Below are 21,915 nucleotides of genomic sequence, written 5' to 3'. Positions count from 1 at the left end.
GCCTCCTATCGGAATTTCATGAAACGGTAGGGGCTGAAAAGAGAATATTCCACGATGTCCCACAACAAATTCCGCATTTTTTCAGCCGAAATTAGCCGAGAAAAATGTATTGCATTACTCATTAAACGCCCCTCGTACAACAGACCGGCCCGTGCTCGTGCAAAGTAAACGCTAGTGAGACTTACGAAAAAAGAAAAGAAACATGAAAATATTATTCTGGTATGGATGTACGTATGTACGTATCCGAACACCTGGCTGAAAATGACTTAAAAGTGCGTGATGTCCTCCATCGGTAATGATCGAATTCAATTTTGTGTTGGCTGGCCCACCGTTAGCCTTGATGCCAGCTTCCACTCTCGCAGGCATACGTTTAATCAGATGCTGGAAGGTTTCTTGGGGAATGGCAGCCCATTCTTCTCGGAGTGCTACACTGAAGAGAGCTATAGATGTCGGTCCGTGAGGCATGTTCAAGAAGTGGCGTTTCAAAACATTCCAAAGGTGTTCTATAGGATTCAAGTCAGGACTCTATGCAGGCCAGTCCTTTACAGGTATGCTATTGCCGTGTAACCACTCCGCCACAGGCCGTGCATTATGAACAGGTGTTCGATCGTGTTGAAAGATGCTCTTCAACAGTGGGAAGCAAGATGGTCTTTAAAACCTCAATGTAGTCCTGTGCTGTGATAGTGACAACAAGGGGTGCAAGCTCCTTCCTTGAAAAACACGAGCACACCATAACAACACGGCTTCCGAATTTTACTGTTGGCACTACACACGCTGGCAGATGACGTTCACCGGGCACTCACCATACCCACACCCTGCCATCGGCTCGCCATATTGTGTACCATGATTCGTCACTACACACAACGTTTTCCCACTGTTCGATCGACCTTTGTTTACACTCCTTACACCAATCGAGGCGTCGTTTGGCATTTACCGGCGTGATGTGTGGCTTATGAACAGCCGTTCGACCGTGGAATCCACGTTTTCTCACTTCCCGCCTAACTGCCATAGTACTTGCAGTGGACCCCGATGCAGTTTGGAATTCCTTTGTGATGGTCTGCATAAATGTCTGCCTATTACACATTACGACCAGTTTCAACTGTCGGCGCTCTCTGTCGGTCAACAGACGAGGTCGGGCTGTACGCTTTTGTGCTGTACGTGTCCTTTCACGTTTACGAGTGTGGAAATCTTGCGTACAGCGTATTACGCAAGTGACACCCTATCACCTGACCGCGCTCGACGTCTCTGAGTTCCGCGGAGCGCGCCATTCTGCTTTCTCATCTTGTCTAATGACTACTGAGGTCGCTGATATGGAGTACCTGGCAGTAGGTGGCAGCAGAATACACCTAATATGGAAAATGTTTGTTTTCGGGTGTGTCCGGATGCTTTTGATCTCATAGTGTATGTATATGTTCCACATCGCCGAAGCAGCTGTGCGGGGGGATAACGGCTCGGTCTGAGGCGCCTTGCCACGGTTCGCGCAGCTTCCCTGTCGAAGGTTGGTTCGAGCCCTCCCTCGGCCATGGGTGTGTGTGCTGTCCTTGACGTAAGTTTGATAGGTTAAGTAGTGTGTAAGCCTAGGGACCGATGACTTGAACAGTTTGGTCCCATAGGAATTAACCACAAATTTTAAAATTTCTTCCTCCGAAACCACCTGACCGATTTCAACAGCCTTGGCACATATCACTTAGTGCATGGAAAGCATCGCTGGGGGGGGGGGGGGGGGGGAGGGAGAACCACCTATGTTTGAAAGTGATGATTATAGAAAAGCAGCGTAACCCACAACACACGCCGGACGGAGAGGCCGAGCGGTTCTAGGCGCTTCAGTCTGGAACCGCGCGGCCGCTACGGTCGCAGTTTCGTGTCCTACCTCGGGCATGGATGTGTGTGATGTTCTTAGGTTAGTTAAGTAGTTCTAAGTTCTAGGGGACTGATGACCTCAGAAGTTAAGTCCCATAGTGCTCAGAGCCATTTTTGAACCATTTTGAACCACAACACATGAATATCCTTGCTTTACTCATTCAGTAATTAAGAATTGAGAGCACTTAGTGACTTGCAGCAAACTTTACACGTAATTTCAAATCCATACGAAACTTTTCCCCGCTGACAGACGACGCAAAATGATAAAAGAAAAAAAAAAAAAAGAACTTCACCGCTTACTACATTTTCGCTGTTTATGAAGAAAACCGCCCTCGTGAAGCATGTTTTAATTTATTTCAGTATTTCTTCACTACTAAATGTATGTGCCTCACATTTAGCTGACAGCATTGTCGTATTTGCTGACTGTACGTACAAAGATTTATAGGTATACAACACACTGTTCAGGAGATATGACATCATAAACATGAAGTTGCGTGTAAATGAGTGTACATAAACACGTGAAATATGTTAAATGTATTTAAAATTTTTCGACATACGCGTACGCGGAGAAAGCCACGGGTAAAAAAGCTCATCCTAAACCCCTAGAACGATTTCAACCAAATTCGGTACACGTCTTAGCAACGATCTGGAAAGAAATGCTGTGGGAGTAAGAAACACAAGCATCCTATTGGTATGAGGGTGATAATGTGGACAAAGAAGGGGAAGGAAATGGGCACACATTTGGGGGAGGGGGGGAAGTGGTGGTTCCATAAGTTCCATAGAGAGAGTGGCGAGGAGGTGGTGAACAGGCAAAGGAAAGAGGAGGAGATGAACAGAGGGAGGAAAAGATAGGTAGAGAGAGGGAAGAGAAGGAGATGGAAAGAGAGAGGGGAGAGGATGAGATGGAAAGAGAGAGGGGGAAGGGGACATGGACGGAGAGAAGGGGAGGAGGAGATGGGAAGAGAGTGGCGAGGTCAGAGCAGGTGGTCGGAGAGAGAGGGTGGAGGAGACATACAGGGAGGGGATGCGGGGGGAGGTGGACAGAGAGAGGGCAAAGCAGGTACTCAGCTAGTATCTGAAAAAAGTCCACTTGAAAGAAGAAACAAAAATCATATTTCGTTACGAGTAATGAAGTGTTACATAATATGTAAGATCAATTATAAGATAAACTGTACGTGTCAGGTATAACTGGGTATGTCGCATATTTCTGAGTCACTGAACATTTGCAACAGTTCATTTTAAAAGATATTTGTTTAACATCTTGCTAACACATTGTTATTCTGGATTTGAATTCAAATAGAACATTTTGTTTCTTATGGAGACGTTTGAATGTGTCACAGGACCTAGTCGGCAGGTGGTAGAATATATTTGAAATTTTCATTTGCATTTCCTGGGACATAAACCCTCGGCGATGCACCGGTAATAAAATAAAAGCTTCAGATTATTAGCAATCCATTAGAATTTTCACTTAGCAATAGAACATAATGTCATCATTAAAAACAGCGTTCACGTTAGATGTTCATTTGTATTACTGGAAAACTGTAATAAATTGAAGTATATATACGCAAATAATGAACACGGTTGGCCGGGTTCATTTGGGGGAGAGGAACAAACTGCGACGTCATTTGTCTCATCGGATTAGAGAAGGTTGGGGATGGAAGTCAGCCAAGCCCTTTCAAAGGAACCACCGCGCCATTTGTCTGAATCGTTTTGGGGAAATCACGGAAAACCTAAATCAGGATGGCCGGACACGGGATTGAACCGTCGTCCTCACGAATGCAAGTCCAGTGTGCTAACCACTGTGCCACCTCGCTTAGTGAACACAGTTGGCCACTGAAATATTGAGGTGCTACAAAACAACGGAAATTCTTGGTTTCACTTGATTTCACCTCTTGCGTCTGCTCGTGAAAGTACATAAACGCCTGATGTCGCACACAACCAGTATTTTGGAATTCGGCTGCATGTCCACGTAGTTTATCACTACAAAATGTGATTTATGTTGTATCTTAGGTACTGGAAAAGAACCAAATAATTTTTGGGAATGCGCTTACCTCTGTGTCTAGTTATAATTCTCCAAACAATGCCAGTAACTTATCAGGTAAGTGTTGCGAACAACAGAATGAGAAGGAAGTTGTTTTAGAAGTACCCAGATCACTCAGGTAACACATCCGATAGGCGTTGGTATATAAAATCTGCAACCACATCCTCTGATGATGAAAAGCAGTTAATCTTCCAGATATCAGTGTAAGTTTGCCATACGCGAATTTGCGTCAGAGGGCACGAGCGAGGTAATAGTGAATGTTGGTGTAATTTCGTTGCATAAGTAATGTACCAGTATGTACACTACATGAAGACATGTTCACTCGTGTGTGCTGGCATAAGCTGTCACCACCAGTCCACTCGGCAGAGAGGCTTCGAGAAGATGGACGGTAGGCACGGGGGCAAGCGAGCCCGTCAGGAGGGAGGCCAGAGAGACAGACTCGCAAGGAACGCGTCGACAGCGCCCTCTCGGCCGCCAGTGCTCAGATCGCCACCGCAGGTAGGCGGCCGGGTCCATCATCCAGCCGGCCGCGGTGGTCTCGCGGTTCTAGGCGCGCAGTCCGGAACTGTGCGACTGCTAAGGTCGCAGGTTTGAATCCTGCCTCGGGCATGGATGTGTGTGATGTCCTTAGGTTAGTTAGGTTTAAGTAGTTCTAAGTTCTAGGGGACTGATGACCGCAGCAGTTGAGTCCTATAGTGCTCAGAGCCATTTGAACCATTTTGAACCGTCATCCGGTGAGTCAAAGAGCCGAGCCATCAGTCGCAGCCCAGTGGGGGCCGCAGCCGCAGTCAGCTCAGCCTGCAGCTCAGAGTGTCAGTACCTAGCAACCAGAGTACTGTGTATGGCGGACTTCTACTTCACCAGCGGTGAGGCTGACGTGGACTGTTACTGAGAGCTTCTGCCACGACACCTGGACTTCTTGTTCTTATGAATGAAGAACCATGTTAGAACATACGAGCAGTTAGTGTTGTAGAAGGGATACTGGGCACAAAATGACATCCTCTCTTTGCTTCCCATGAAGCTTACAATGAGAACGAGAAGACACAAAATTGCGTATGCTGTAAGTCGTCAACGGAGTCGCCGAGTCTCGACTATAGTCAACTACACCATTAAACCGCAATGCTTCTACATCTACATCCATACTTCGCAAGCCACCTGACGGTGTATGGCGGAGGTTCCCTTGAGTACCTCTATCGGTTCTCCCTTCTATTCCAGTCTCGTATTGTTCGTGAAAAGAAAGATTGTCGGTATGCCTCTGTGTGGGCTTAATCTCTCTGATTTCATCCTCATGGTCTTTTCGCGACATATACGTAGGAGGGAGCAATATACTGCTTGACTCCTCGGTGAAGGGATGTTCTCGAAACTTCAACAAAAGCCCGTACCGAGCTACTGAGCGTCTCTCCTACAGAGTCCTACACTGGAGTTTATCTATCATCTCCGTAACGCTTTCGCGATTGCTAAATGATCCTGTAACGAAGCGCGCTGCTCTCCGTTGGATCTTCTCTATCTCTTCTATCAACCCTATCTGGTACGCACCCCACACTGCTGAGCAGTATTCAAGCAGTGGGCGAACAAGTGTACTGTGTCCTACTTCCTTTGTTTTCGGATTGCACTTTCTTAGGATTCTTCCAATGAATTTCAGTCTGGCATCTGCTTTACCGACGGTTAATTTTTATACGGTCACTCCATTTTAAATCACTACTAATTCTTACTCCCAGATAATTTATGGAATTAACTGCTTCCAGTTTCTGACCTGCTGTATTGTAGCTAAATAATAAAGAATCTTTCTTTCTATGTACTCGCAGCACATTATACTTGTCTACAATGAGATTCAATTGCCATTCCCTGCACCATGCATCAATTCGTTGCAGATCCTAATGCATTTGAATACAGTTTTCCATTGTTACAACCTCTCGATATACTACAGCATTATCCGCAATAAGCCTCAGTGAGTAAACTTCTGATGATATTGATTTAGAATTGAGACAGAGAGAGAGAGAGAGAGAGAGACAGAGAGAGAGAGAGAGAACAGAGAGTGTAACATTATGGCCTTGTTTGTGCCGAACAACAGACATAATTATTTTGTGCGTCGTGTATTGGCGGATATATGTGTGATGTATACAGAGGAAACGTTGGCGAAGAGGGGCGTTTGCGACAGACACAGCTGTATCCGCGCCGCAGCCGTGTGTGGCGCAGTTCCCGGTCCGCCGGTGAAGCGAGTGAGGAAGGCGGCTGGCTGGAGAGTGGGCAGTCCGACCTTGAGCGCTAAAGGTTAGCAGCCTCGCCTGCACACAGCTCCGGCGCAGGCTGCTACCTCCTGCCAGAGCGAGAACACGCAGCGCTGTCGTTGCAAATTCGCTTACTGCTGAAGGCGACTTATCAGCATATTTTGTCGTTTCGTCAGCGCATAGGTGAAGACGTGGTCTCTCTATCACCAAAGGGAGCGACTTTACGTCTGTCGGGTCCTTTCGCGCACAGTTCGGTAAACGTGTGCTAATGTGCTTAAGGTGTCGCCAATCCGAGCCAGTTTGAACGCCGCGCGGCGAATTTTGGTAATTTTTCTTAACAACGAATCAACGTTGGAGGTGACAGAAGCAGCACGTGCCAGGAAACCTCTACCTTTGACCTGGGTAGTCCTAGTCGAATCACCAGAGCAGTGTTGCCTATTCACAGGAAACTGGCGTTGATGGAATACTCCAAATAGTTTCGGATGTGAATTTGCTTGCCATTGGTGTCTGAGATCAAAGGTACGCTGGTTGGTGGTTTCTCGGTGACTATTTAATGTTTACTGATTTAGTATACTCCAGTGTACGAGAGCAAATTCGGTTATTGGTGAGGACGTGCAGTGTGAAGCGCGGCACGTCGTCTCCGGGAACAGGCGCTGCCTGCTGCCTGTGTTTTACTTAGCTATTTAAAACTATAACAGAAGCAGCAACACGCATGTATGTATTTACTGCGTACACACTGAAGAGCCAATGAAATAGGTACACCTCCCTAGTATTATGTAGGGCCCGCGCTAGCACTCAGAAGTGCCGCAACACGACGTGGCATGGATTCGACTAATGTCCGAAGTAGTGCTCGAGGGAACTGGCTCCATGAATCCTCCAGAACTGTCCGTAAATCCGTAAGAGTACGAGGAACCACCTTCCGAACACCAGGTTGCAAGGTATCCCAGATTTGCTCAATAATGTTCATGTTTGGGAATTTTGGTGGCCAGCGGAAGTGTTTAAACTCAGAGGAGAGTTCCTGGAGCCACTCTGTAGTAGTTCTGGACGTGTGGGGCGACGCATTGTACTGCAGGAATTACCCAAGTACGTCGGAATGCACAGTGGACACGAATGGATGCAGGTAAGCAGACAGTACGCTTACATACGTCCCACCTGTCAGAGTCGTATCTAGACGTGTCAGGGGCCCCACAGCACTCCAACTGCACACGCGCCACACCATTACAGAGCTCGAACAGTCCTCTGCTGAGATACAGGGCACATGCATTCACGAGCCTGTCTCCATCCTCACGTACGTCCATACGCTCGATGCAATTTGAAACGAGACTCGTCCGACCGGGTAACATATCCAGTCATCAACAGTCCAATGTCGACGGTCCCAGGCGAGGCGTAAAGCTTTGTGTCGTGCAGACATCAAGATTATACCAGTGGGCCTTCGGCTCCGAAAGATCATATCGATGATGTTTCATTGAATGGTTCACACGCTGACACTCGTTGACGGCCCAACATTGAAATGTGCAGCAATTTGCGGAAGCGTTGCACTTCTGTCACGTTGAACGATTCTCCTCAGTCGTCGCTGTTCCCGTTTTTGCAAGATCTTTTTCCGGCCGCAGTGATGTCGGAGATCTGATGTTTTACCGGACTCCTGATATTCACGGGACACTCGTGAAATTGTCGTACGGCAAAATCCCCACTCCACGGTTGCCTCGGAGATGTTGTGTCCTATCGCGACTACAGTACCACGTTCAAACTCACTTTTATCTCGATAACCTGCCACTGTAGCAGAGCAGCAGTAACCGATCTAAGCCTGCGTCACGCACTCATCGTCTTATACGATCGTTCCCTTCCGCAACGCCACATTCAGCCTGTATACATACCGCTGTATTTTAATACGCAGGTCTATACCAGTTTCTTTGTTGCAGGTAAGGAGCGGCCGGCGCCGAGTGCAGAGTGCAGAGGTCAGCCACGCGCTGCTGCCCCGGAGGTGCCACCCACTAAGCGCAGCCTAACACCCACCTCCGGTGCTCTGTAGGCGGGGCAGTATCTGAGGGCTCCCGAGCCCCTTCCTCACCCAAGGTAAATTCCTGCTGTTGCAGCTGACAGTGGGTAACAGACGTTTTAAGTGACGAGGGTGCAAATGGCGTGTTACAATTTCTTAATCCATCGAGTGTCTTTGCTACGTTTCATAATCCATTCCATATTATCCAGTTCGCTAAATTTTTCACGCTGGCAGTTTTGCAGCTGAAAATATGGAGTGTGTTCTCACCAGATAAGTTTGCTTTTCATTCACAAAATTAACGGCGTCTTTGTCTGAACATTCTTTCGCATCCCGCTCCAGCTACTGCTGGGTCTGGTTGTTGACGAGTACTCTCCATTTGGCGCGGTTGTTCCACCGCTTTTCTTCCTACACTTGCTGCCAAGTCACACCTCTCCTTTCCACAGATATTCTCCCACCCGTTTCCCACCGTGTTCTTGGGCGCCCTCTAGGTCTTTTTCCATCCATCCTTAGTTCTTCCATAATTCTGGGACGTCTCTGTCCACGCATCCTCGTAACGTCCCCGTACCATCTTAATGTCTTTTCTTGTTTAAGGTCCTTTCTAGTATCTACATTCCTTACTCTGTCTATTCTTCTTTTTCCCTTAACAGGTCTGACAAATTTCCTCTACTTGCAGTCTGCTCCAGTCCCTTTCTGTCATTGTCCATGTTTCCCCTCCATAGGTCACAATAGGGAAGTAATAACTCTTATACATGAGGAGTTTTGCTTTTTCTGAAACTTCCTTATTCCAAATCAGGTGTTTTATTGCTTAGTAAAAATTACCTCCCTTTGGTAACCTTCTATTAATTTCGTTGGTTATTCTTCCATCGCTGGATATTTCACTCCCTAAATAAGTGAAACTGTCTACCTCTTTGAGGGGTTCTCCATGCAAAGTAATATTCCCGTTGCTCCCTTTGTCTTTTCCAAATACCAATACTTCACTCTTATTTTTATTTCCTTCCACTCATCAAGTTGTAGCCGTACATCCACCTCTTTATCGCTCCATGTTACCGTATCGTCTGCAAAAATCGTCTTTTTGTCTTTTTATTTTACTATATCTTTAACTGCTCTATTCATTCCCTCCATCACAACATTGAAATGTGCAGGAGATAGAATATTTCCTTTTATTGGGTTTAGGCAAAGTCCAATTCACCAAATACATTTATGTCCGATTATGCCACAAACTGCACATTCTCTGATTATATTACTACTTACTCCCCTGGTCTCACAGTCCGCAGTCGGGTTTTGGCCTCATCAAGTATTCTGTCTTCGGCATCTTCTTTCCTCATTTCCAGTACCTGGAGATCCTTGCCACCCAGGTCTCCCCATCTCATTTTCGGCCTGCCCCTGTCCTCGTCCTTCCGGCTTATTCTCTGAGACTTCTCTCAGTAAAGATCCCTGCTCTCTTCTATATACGTGGCCGACCCATCTTGTCTTGGCTTCCGCAACTACATCTGGTTCTTGTGTAGCTCTTTCTTCGCCATTCTCCTCCCTCATAAATTGGTCCAAATATCCGTCGCAGGATTTTATTTTAAAATTTTTTTTATCTTTCTCTCCGTTTATTTAACTACTCTCCACATTTTTGCCCAAATAGCAATACTGGTTTGATTATGATTTTATGTATTCTTACTTTGGTTTCTCTTGAAAAAATTTTGGATGACAGTAGTTTGTTAAGTAAGTAAGAGCTGGATGCTGCTTTGATCTTCGCCTCTATTTCTTGCTTCTCATCGTTTTTGTGGTCTACTACTACTCCGAGATACTCAAACTCATCTACTTCTTTAAACATGTGGTTATCGATCTGCAGAATTCCCCGACTTTTAGTTGTGTAATTTCTTTCTACCCTCATGAATTTTGTTTTCTCGTTATTTACTTCTAATCCAGCTTCCTTTGCTTTTTGAAAGAGTGTTTTGCCAGTATTTTAACAGCATCCGGATTTTCAGCGATTAGTGGTACGTCATCTGCAAAGGCCAGTACATTTATTTTTGTTCCTATTTTAATTCCCTCTTCTGCTTCACTTGTTGCTTCCAGCGCTTCCTGTATTACAATGTTGAAAGAGAGGGGGGATATTCCATCTCCTTGCCTGACTCCTTTTCTTATGTCAAACGCCTTGGAATATTCTCTATCCATTTCCCTTTAGAGCCTTTCAGTGTCACTTTGACAAGATGTATAATTTTCTTGAGTATTCCGAATCTCTGCATTTTCTCCCACAACTTATCTGTAGATATACTGTCATAGGCTTTCTTAAAATCAACAAATAGTATTGCCGTTGTTTTGTTATACTCCCAATATTTGAATATGATTTCTTTCAGTGTGAATATCTGGTTAGTAGTTGTACGATTCTTCATAAATCTCGCTTGTTTTTCATTTATTGTCTCTTTTAAATATGGTTCTAAATATTTTCGGGGAATCTTGGAGAACACTTTGCAGTCGGTGCTAATTAATGAGTTGCCTGTGTAGTTGCTGCGTTGTTGTTTGTCGCACTTTTTATGAACTGGCAGTATTATCGCTTCTGTCCACTCCTCTGCCATTCTTTCTTCATTCCAGGTGTTCGTAACAAGTTTGTGTATTTTTTTTGAATTTTTATATCTCCCTTCTTAAACAATTATCTCTCGCTGGAGCTTTGTTGTTTTTTAGTATGTTGATTGAGTCTATTATCTCTTTATTGCCGAGGGATCTTCACACTGATAAGCATTTTGTTGCTCCCCTTCTGCACTTCTGTTTTCAGCATTTAGAAGCTCCGCAAAATATTATATATTTTATTACAGAATATAAATCGATGTATACTACATAAAACCAAGTTATGTAGAGATAAGCAAACAACTATGCAAGATAATCTAAAAATAAATTACAACAAAAGACAGAAATTACTTCGTTTCTACATCCTTACTTTTATATTTTATATACACTTGTTTTATACTAACCAAAATCTAACTTTTATACATGGTGTATTAAAGTCCTCGGATCGAAAGTCTACTGGCGACTTACTCCGTCGCTGAGAACAACTTTTGTCACAGACAAAATGCTAGGCTCGTTAGCCACTCACTAACGATTGTGTTTCATACGACCGTTACTCATGGAGCGGCAAAACACGGCAAACCATCTGATGCCCATGAAAAATCTAAGATCACCAGCTTTAACTACCAGTTTTAGTTTCTGAGAGCCATCCACGCTTACTATAAACTATAACTTTTCTCTGTCCTTGCAATTTCCCCGTCTTAAGTCAATGGTAGGTGAAGAAGAAACGCGAAAAAATATCCGTTTCATCAGCATTGAACAAGTTGCGTGGATGTAATTTCACAGTGGTCTTCCTGGTCGTCTCTCCACCCAGAATAATGTACGTCATAGACTTCTGCATTATCGTCACAAATAACGATGTTTGATTCTCTTGTTTTTTTTTCAAGGTATGTTGTTGTTGTGGTCTTCAGTCCTGAGACTGGTTTGATGCAGCTCTCCATGCTACTCTATCCTGTGCAAGCTTCTTCATCTCCCTACATCCTTCTGAATGTGCTTAGTGTATTCATCTCTTGGTCTCCCTCTACGATTTTTACCCTCCATGCTGCACTCCAATGCTAAATTTGTGATCCCTTGATGCCTCAAAACATGTCCTACCGACCGATCCCTTCTTCTGGTCAAGTTGTGCCACAAACTCCTCTTGTCCCCAATCCTATTCAATACCTCCTCATTAGTTATGTGATCTACCGATCTAATCTTCAGCATTCTTCTGTAGCACCACATTTCGAAAGCTTCTATTCTCTTCTTGTCTAAACTATTTATCGTCCATGTTTCACTTCCATACATAGCTACACTCCATACACATACTTTCAGAAATGTCTTCCTGACACTTAAAACTATACTCGATGTTAAAAAATTTCTCTTCTTCAGAAACGCTTTCCTTGCCATTGCCAGTCCACATTTTGTATCCTCTCTACTTTGACCATCACCAGTTATTTTGCTCCCCAAATAGCAAAACTCCTTTACTACTATAAGTGTCTCATTTCCTAATCTAATTCCCTCAGCATTGCCCGACTTAATTCTACTACATTCCATTATCTTCGTTTTGCTTTTGTTGATGTTCATCTTATATACTCCTCTCAAGACACTGTCCATTCCATTCAACTGCTCTTCCAAGTCTTTTGCTGTCTCTGACAGAATTACAAAGTCAGCAGCGAACCTCAAAGTTTTCATTTCTTCTCCATGGATTTTAATACCTACTCCAAATTTTTCTTTTGTTTCCTTTACTGCTTGCTCAATATGCAGATTGAATAACATCGGTGAGAGGCTACAACCCTGTCTTACTCCCTTCTCAACCACTGCTTCCCTTTCACGTCCCTCGACTCTTAAAACTGCCATCTGGTTTCTGTACAAATTGTAAATAGCCTTTCGCTCCCTGTATTTTAACCCTGCCACATTTAGAATTTGAAAGAGAGTATTCCAGTCAACATTGTCAAAAGCTTTCTCTAAGTCTACAAATGGTAGAAATGTAGGTTTGCCTTTTCTTAATCTTTCTTCTAAGATAAGTCGTAGGGCCAGTATTGCCTCACGTGTTCCAGTATTTCTACGGAATCCAAACTAATCTTCCCCGAGGTCGGCTTCTACCAGTTTTTCCATTCGCCTGTAAAGAATTCGTGTTAGTATTTTGCGGCTGTGGCTTATTAAACTGATTGGTAATTTTCACATCTGTCAGCACCTGATTTCTTTGGGATTGGAATTATTATATTCTTCTTGAAGTCTGAGGGTATTTCGCCTGTTTCATACATCTTGCTCACCAGATGGTAAAGTTTTGTCAGGACTGGCTCTCCCAAGGCCGTCAGTAGTTCCAATGGAATCTTGTCTACTCCGGGGGCCTTGTTTCGACTTAGGTCTTTCAGTGCTCTGTCAAACTCTTCACGCAGTATCATATCTCCCATTTCATCTTCATCTACATCCTCTTTCATTTCTATAATATTGTCCTCAAGTACATCGCCCTTGTATAGACCCTCTATATACTCCTCCCACCTCTCTGCTTTCCCTTCTTTGCTTAGAACTGGGTTTCCATCTGAGCTCTTGATGTTCATACAAGTGGTTCTCTTATCTCCAAAGGTCTCTTTAATTTTCCTGTAGGCAGTATCTATCTTACCCCTAGTGAGATAAGTCTCTACATCCTTTCATTTGTACTCTACCCATCCCTGCTTAGCCATTTTGCATTTCCTGTCGATCTCATTTTTGAGACGTTTGTATTCCTTTTCGCCTGCTTCATTTACTGCATTTTTATATTTTCTCCTTTCATCAATTGAATTCAATATTTCTTCTGTTACCCAAGGATTTCTACTAGCCCTCGTCTTTTTAACTACTTGATCCTCTGCTGCCTTCACTACTTCATCCCTCAAAGCTACCCATTCTTCTTCTACTGTATTTCTTTCCCCCATTCCTGTCAATTGTTCCCTTATGCTCTCCCTGAAACTCTGTACAACCACTGGTTCTTTCAGTTTATCCAGGTCCCATCTCCTTAAATTCCGACCTTTTTGCAGTTTCTTCAGTTTTAATCTACAGGTCATAACCAATAGATTGTGGTCAGAGTCCTCATGTGCCCCTGGAAATGTCTTACAATTTAAAACCTGGTTCCTAAATCTCTGTCTTACCATTATATAATCTATCCGATATCTTGTAGTATCTCCAGGGTTCTTCCATGTATACAACCTTCTTTCATGATTCTTAAACCAAATGTTAGCTATGATTAAGTTGTGCTCTGTGCAAAATTCTACCAAGCGGCTTCTTCTTTCATTTCTTAGTCCCAATCCATATTCACCTACTACATTTCCTTCTCTCTCTTTTCCTACACTCAAATTCCAGTCACCGATGACTATTAAATTTTCGTCTCCCTTCACTATCTGAATAATTTCTTTTATTTCGTCATACATTTCTTCAATTTCTTCCTCATCTGCAGAGCTAGTTGGCACATAAACTTGTACTACTGTAGTCGGTGTGGGCTTCGTATCTATCTTGGCCACAACAATGCGTTCACTATGCTGTTTGTAGTAGCTTACCCGCATTCCTATTTTCCTATTCATTATTCAACCTACTCCTGCACTACCCCTATTTGATTTTGTGTTTATAACCCTGTAGTCACCTGACCAGAAGTCTAGTTGCTCCTGCCACCGAACTTCACTAATTCCCACTATATCTAACTTTAACCTATCCGATTAAGTGATCTGACATTCCACGCTCCGATCCGTAGAACGACAGTTTTCTTTCTCCTGATAACGACATCCTCTTGAGTAGTCCCCGCCCGGAGATCCGAATGGGGAACTATTTTACCTCCGGAATATTTTACCCAAGAGGACGCCATCATCATTTAATCATACAGTAAAGCTGCATGCCCTCGGGAAAAATTACGGCCGTAGTTTCCCCCTTGCTTTCAGTCGTTCGCAGTACCAGCACAGCAAGGCCGTTTTGGTTATTGTTACAAGGCCAGATCAGTCAGTCATCCAGACTTTCTGGCCTCTCAACAGATACCCCTCCGTTGTGGTTGCACCTAAGGTACGGCTACCTGTATCGCTGAGGCACGCAAGCCTCCCCACCAACGACAATAGTCCGTGGTTCGTGGAGGAGTTTTTAAGGTAGTGAGCGATCATTACTTGCGCGACCTGTCATAGACGAGACTAACAGCGGATTTCCTTTAGGCTCCTAACCTCTGATACGTACGTTTTTGTCCTGTACACTGACAAAGCCGTTTCAGTAATGATTCTCCGGCTCGGCGGAGAGGAAATGGCTGGGTCCGCTTCTTCCTCCAGTACGGTATCTTTTCAGCAGTCCGATCTCTCTGCTTCAGGACTAGACATTGTGACGGACGAAATACTGAAAGTTTTATACATCAAATACTTGTACTTGTTTGCAGTTATTTTACAACTTATCTATTTACTGTAGTACCTTATAGGTTGTTGAGTAAACAAAGGAGTGACGCGAACAGTTGAATGTCTAAACAATTGACGAAATAGTTCAATTACCGGGTGTACCGTAGCCGCCAGCATCAATTATAGAATGTTTTCGGCCGATCTGTACCAGAACACTTAGGATTTCGTAGGTACTAAAAGGGAGCAGAGAACTGTTTCGATGTACCAAGAAATTCGCCGGTACGATTACCGAGGTAGGCTAGGGTATGGGTTCTTTGGAGTCTTCTGTATGTCCATCTCTTCTTCTCCCTTCTCCCTGTCCATCTCCTCCTTCATGTGTCTGCCCACCTCCCTCACCCCTCTGTCTGCTCACCCCTTTCACCCCTCCGGTCACCAAGTGCCCTGTTTCTTACGTGTACTTGACCTTCAGTAAATACACTGATGATCCAAAACATTAGCATGGCTGTCCGTCTTTGGAACGAATTACTTTTCTGAATCTGCGTATCAGATTGTTGGTAGGGGTTTGGGGGTATGTGGCATTACGTGTCTACCCACAAGGCATGTAACTGGCGTAAATAACGGGCCACTGATTTGCGTACCCGGTGATGGCGCCCGATAGCGACCCAAGTGGGTTCCACAGCGATTTGGTCGCCGAGTGTCAAACAGTGTGAGTTCAATATAACGCTCCTCAACCACTGCAGCATGATCCTGGCTCAGTTAACACTACTGAAAGATGACGTCGCCGTCAGGGAAGGCATCGACCATCAAGGGATGCTTGTGTTCACGGCTTTCCCCATGTCTTCGATTACCGCCACAGCTCTCATGCAAGCGCGGAAGAATGTCTAGAGAGAGAAAACAATAGCACTGCATAATACTGCTCCCACCAGCCGGCGTCCGTGGCGCGCTCCACGTTTCGAGACGCCATTCACCTCAGTGACGACGTTTGTGGGGACGATCATCGACCTAGAGGAGCAAAAATATGGTTTACCCAGAGTCGAGACATTTCCATTGATGGCGGTCGAATCCCGATGGTCCCGTTCCCACAGCATTCGTCACGATGTCGTCGGGTCAGCATGTGAACACGTAGGTGCGGTCTACTGCGGAGCTCCGTGTTGAATAAACGATGAGCTCCGAAACACTGATGTTTCCATGCTTTCAGTAGATGCTCACGGCATTAGCACGTGAACATTTGACTAGCTTCGCCGCTTTCGAGATACTCATTCACAGGCACTGCGTAATAGCAACCTGCCCGTTGTCAAAGTCGCTTATCTCAATAAATTTCCCCATTTGGAGCTCATGTCTTCGCTAGGCTGATCCCAAGTCCGTGTCTGCTCCTCTTAGGCCGGTATTACACTATCAAATTTCTTTGTCAAAGATTTGATCAAATATTCGTCAACTTTATTTGACAGAGTTCTGTGACGTAGCGCTAAAAAGGGGTACTACACTGGATCATACTTTTCGTCAAAGTTCAAGATGGCTGATAACAACAACTTCTTATTAACCGCAGCAGTTGCATGTACCACAATTGCACTGTGTGCACATGTAGAAGAGAAGCAGGGGAAAAAAGGAAACGTAACTGGGTGAAGCCGTGGGTTTACGACGAGACGATAAAAGCATTCAGCAAAACTTGTTACGCGAGCTTGTAGTCTCATAAATTACATAAGAATGGATAAGCATAAATTTCTGTATATGCTCATATCCTCATATCACAAAGCACAATACTCGCTTAAGAACTGATATATCTGTAGAAGACAGGCTCACTGTAAACCTCAGATTCCTTGCTACACTAGAGGGTTACTCTAGCCTACAGTACAGCACGCGAATACCACAGTGCGCATTAACGAAAATAATACATGAAACGTGTGAAGGAATTTATAAAGCACTGAAGGACAAATGTCTGAAGGTAAATAAATGTTCAATACACTTTATGTGCATTAAGAACTATTTTCATTTTATAAAAAAATCAATTGCATTTTGCGTCCGAAAACCGTATCTCATAGCTATCTCCGCTGTATTTTTCTAGCTCTCCAATCTTCTTAATCTATTTTTGTATTCAGGGTGCCTCACGTTGTAAAGCGCATCAGCTTCATACATCTCTATTAATTTTGTATTTGACGGTACACACAAATTGTATTTACCGGGCATTTTTATAAACACAGATGACAGAACGCTGCACGTGGTAATATGTCACATTGCAGTGAACAGAAGACAAGCGACTTTTATGATCAAATCTACAGCGAGGTCTTAGATATGATCAAATTTATTTGACGACACACGAGATTTGACAAAGTGCTCTATTACACCATCAAACGTTTTTGACATATCAACTTTGACAAAGAAATTTGATAGTGTAAACACAACTTGACTAGAAGAAGGGATAGGTTGGTAGAACATGTTCTGAGGCATCAAGGGATCACCAATTTAGTATAGGAGGGTGGCGTGGAGGGTAAAAATCGTAGAGGCAGACCAAAAGATGAATACACTAAGCAGATTCAGAAAGATGTAAGTTGCAGTAAGTACTGGGAGATGAAGAAGCTTGCACAGGATAGAGTAGCATGGAGAGCTGCATCAAACCAGTCTCAGGACTGAAGACCACAACAGCAACAACAACAACACCGGCCTTACATACTTTCGTTACCTCGTCACCGCCGCATCCAACGTCGCGGTGCCCAGTAGCATAGAGGGCGCGTGGCGAAGTCGCGTAGCTAGCGCCAATCCACGTCACTCGCTGCGGCAACATGCGGCCGGCAGTTCACTCACGCGGTATCACGCTCCGCTCACTCACCGAGTGACGGGCAAGAGAAGCGTGGCCAGGCCATGTGGTAAGGAAATAGACGAGCAACAGGAACTCTGCCTGGCTCACCTGTCTCTCGAGCCGCTCCGGCCGCCTTGGGTGACGTCAGAGGCCAGAGCAGCTCGCTCACAGCTTCCACATAACGTAGCGGTACTAATAGTCCCGGCAAGCATTCACATGCATTTAGAATTAGAATTTCTTTTTAGCTGTCGATTATCCCTGTGTTCCATGGAGCAGTTATGCGCTGAATGGCTGGGATTCAGTATAACAAAAATTAAAGTGATAACCGAATATTGAATATTATTGCAGGTCATTGTTTCAGTCGTGGTACTGCATATTTCTGTGAAATAGTAGCTAATTTACTGTAGCATATTAGAATAGCCTTACAGTATACTTAAGTGCAGAATCTTGTACCTTTAGCAGCATGTGTTTATGTTCTACGGTTATTCTCTTGATATGGACCCCAAACACTTGAACAGTACTTCAGAATTGATAGCACAAGCGATTTATGTACAGTGTTTCAAACTCCTTTTGTCCAGAGCTCTCGTCATTCATAAACAATATGTGTCTTCTACTTCTTTACTGTCTGTTATATCACCACAACACTCTCAAGAGTATCAAGCTCATATCTACTATACGCCAATAAGGAGTGCTTACCACCTCAGCATACATGCATGCAGGGAGATCGCATGTACTGGGCTGGGTATGGAACAGTGTTCGCAGAATGTCAGTTGCGGTATTGTAGTGAGAGGTCTGGTCTGTATCACGAGCAATGGTTGGCTGTGCAAGTTTGGAACACATGTTATAATCTTTCCGAAAGGAAAATATAGAAGTCTACTGGTTACATGGAACTCTGCTGGTTCTGTTTCTTCACGAGATGTCAAATGTAGAAGGTGTAGCACCCTCCTACTTCTGGTCTGTTCCAAATTAAATCAGAGACAGTGTTGCAAGGATGGCTGATCAAAGACAGAGGAAGAGTTACAACATGCGTAGAGATAGACGATCTGGAATTTTGCTCAGGATCCTTAGCTGAAAGGTTCAATGAAAGGCAGATCGCTTTGGAGTAGAAGACAGAGTGCTTCTATGGATATGAATCGTTTGTTAGCTTGGTAACTATCAAATGTGTTAGTGACATCTTTCAATCTCTGACTTTATCTTGCGAATTCTGAAGAATGTAGTTTTTGCACCTCCTCTCTGCTGCTGGCTATTTCCCAGAACACGAAACAGGATTTGTGTCACGTGATGTACACAGTGAAACAGGATTGACGATATCTCTATATGTATACAGCATTCACAAAGTAATGGAAGGGATGGTATAGCAATGATACAGAAATTGAGAATCGTGCCTAATGTCATTGGCTGATAGCATCACAAAAATGACGCAATGTGACACTTTGTTGATGCGACAAGTCGTCAAGAGCAGTCGTTTGGAACTCAAGTAATAGGGTAAAAGTGCATTAAAATTATGGAAAACCGGATAAAATTACGAAAATTGGTGGAAAGTATGTAAAATTGAGGAAAATACGACAAAAATGATTATTGTAGAGCTTTGATCTCGGCAGTTTGCTCGTCCGTTTTCCACAAGAGTACCGTAAAGTGAGTTCGTACTTTTACTCAGTTGGATGTTACGAAATAACGAGGATGGAGGGCATGATAATTATAGCTTTTGTTGGAAGTAAAAATGACTGTGTTTTTTGTCTGACATGTGAATGGATGGTGTTAAATAGCGTAAAAGCTGCTATTCTGTATTAATATTTGTACATCTGAAATGTACATAATGCCTACACGGATTACACTTTACTTACAAGACTTCCACAGACATTAATTTCGAGTGCTTGGAGGCTAGGAGAGTGCACGGTGTGTTGGAAGTGGCCAGTGGCAGCGGGAGTGGCCAGCGCCGCCACACTGAACTGCGACCTCTCGCAACGACCTCAATGGCCGCGGGTCACATCGTCCAGTCTTCCAGCTGGTCAAATCCTGGAGCTGCCTCATTCCACTGCGAGGCGTAACCGAGGGCCGTAACATGCTGTTAGCACTTCTTCTCCTGGGACGTTGTCTCTGCCGTATCTGTGATGAGTGGCCGAGTACTTCACTACTGTTCCAGGGTCAGCATTTCCTAGAAATGTTCTGATATCTGCAGACTTGAAACAGTATCATTGTCAACCCGACACTGACTAAAGTTGAGCAGCGCCAGCAGATAGATCGCTTTGTGTACTGTAAGACAGAGGTTAGAACAGGCCTGGGAAGGCAGTACCTATGTAAGGGTCAAGCTGAAGACCAGAAACAATGTATCATTGTCAGTCCAACACTGACCAAAGCAGAGCACACGCAGTGGATGGAGTTCTTTCTGTACCATCAGCGACAGGACAGAACAGGGCTGGAAAACCAGTATCCCTACCTGCCGAGGGAGTGGGGGTGGAAGAGGAGAAGGAGGGATGAGAGGAGGTAAGACTGGTTCTAAGCTGCTTAATCTGTATCCACACGTTGAGATGAAGACACATGGACTATTCTGGTGGAAGATTTTTTTCTATACTTGTGTGATGTTGTTAGTGTTTCATCTTCCTGTAGAACCGAGGTTGGGATGCATTTTTAGTGTAATATAGCCGTTGCTAATGTGTTTTTTTTAATAGTTGCTCGCTTATAAAAGGATTGTATCTCTCTCTTCCTACGAGGCGCTGGTACTACACACAAGAAAAACACTTCTGCCCATCCCAGAATATTCACCCAGTATTGGTTATAGTGTTGTTTGTTTCGTTGCACCAGTATTACGTTATTGGAATAGCATGTGGAACTTGCTAGCTAATGTATGTTTAACGGCTGTTAGATGGTGTTAAGTACTTATTTTGGAAAATATTAAAAACAAGATTCAATGTTCTCAGTTCAATATTCATTGTAGCAAACATAAGTTCATACCAGTGGAGATTTCATTGATTTTAGTACTTTATCCGCTATATGCACTTTCGTAGAACACAGTACCTTACGTTCTTCCTCTGTAGCAGCTCCGTACAGACTTAGTCTTCTTCGCATCAGTTCACAAGTGAGGGGGGGGGGGGGGGCAGTAATGGGGTGGTGATGTCAACAATATAACATTGCCACGTCTACCCCACAGAGAGGAGGTTGGGGGGCCACTGAGGAGGAACTCCCCTTCTCAATAAATCTGACGTCAGTACAGGCCGCACCAAGAAGAACTTTGCTTCTCTACTGATGTCTTCATCGCCCCCATTAGTTATTGACATTTTCTATATATATATGTGTGTGTGTGTGTGTGTGTGTGTAAGTGTTGAAGATGTGTGTATTGCTTTTCGAAAAATATTTATTGCCCAGGAATTACATGAATGTCATGAAGTACATGTACAGATTGCATACACAATGGCGTAACAATGTAACTACATTGACGGAAACTATTTTTGACTAGGGATGGTATTTTCAGTTTGGGTCCAGCTTCACTAAAATTGTTAATGCAACATTTCTTGGCACGTACACGAAATAATTACAATTATTTTGTATTAATGTATAAGGAAATTAAATCCTTTATAACTTTGGGTGTTGTGTATTTTGCACGAAACTGCACTGAAAAAGTTATTAAGGCGAATCCGCTGATATATCGATTTGTTGACTTTCTGCAGATTTTCAAACCTCTTATCTCAGCAGCTGCTTCGAATTTTCCAACATGTTTATATGAGAAAGTGGTGGAAATTTAACGGCTCTTTTAAATTGATAATGGAGTATTTCTGTCTCAAATACACTGGAAGCAAGTTAGTGAGGAAAAGCACCAAGAAAAAGTGTCATTTCGTAGCGATTTTTTCAAGATGACGGATAATGTACAAGAGGGAGGCGGCCTAAAGCTCGAATTTTTCACTAGAGGGATAACACATTCAACACACCTGAAAATCAAAATTACTCCACCTTTTGCAGCCCAAACGCTCCCCATTTTAAGAGCTATATTATTAGGCCGTTTGGCAGAGCAGCGCACTCGATCTGCGTCGTCGCTCTGCATGGCGCGCTGGTCGCCAGCTGAGTATAAGGAGCGTGTGTGTGTGTGGGGGGGGGGGGGGGGGGGGGGGGGGAGCGGCCAGCTGCTGTTGTCTAGA

General features: G+C 44.1%; 1 protein-coding gene across 1 annotated transcript in view; it reads left to right on the top strand.

Annotated features, from left to right (window-relative positions):
• The window catches only part of LOC126279125 (cadherin-99C), a 637,420-nt gene that overhangs the window by 72,208 nt on the left and 543,297 nt on the right, over positions 1 to 21,915 (top strand). The window lies entirely within an intron of this gene.

Source organism: Schistocerca gregaria, chromosome 6, assembly GCF_023897955.1.
Source record: "Schistocerca gregaria isolate iqSchGreg1 chromosome 6, iqSchGreg1.2, whole genome shotgun sequence".
NCBI classification, from domain to species: domain Eukaryota; kingdom Metazoa; phylum Arthropoda; class Insecta; order Orthoptera; family Acrididae; genus Schistocerca; species Schistocerca gregaria.
This window is presented reverse-complemented; position numbering and strand designations above follow the sequence as displayed.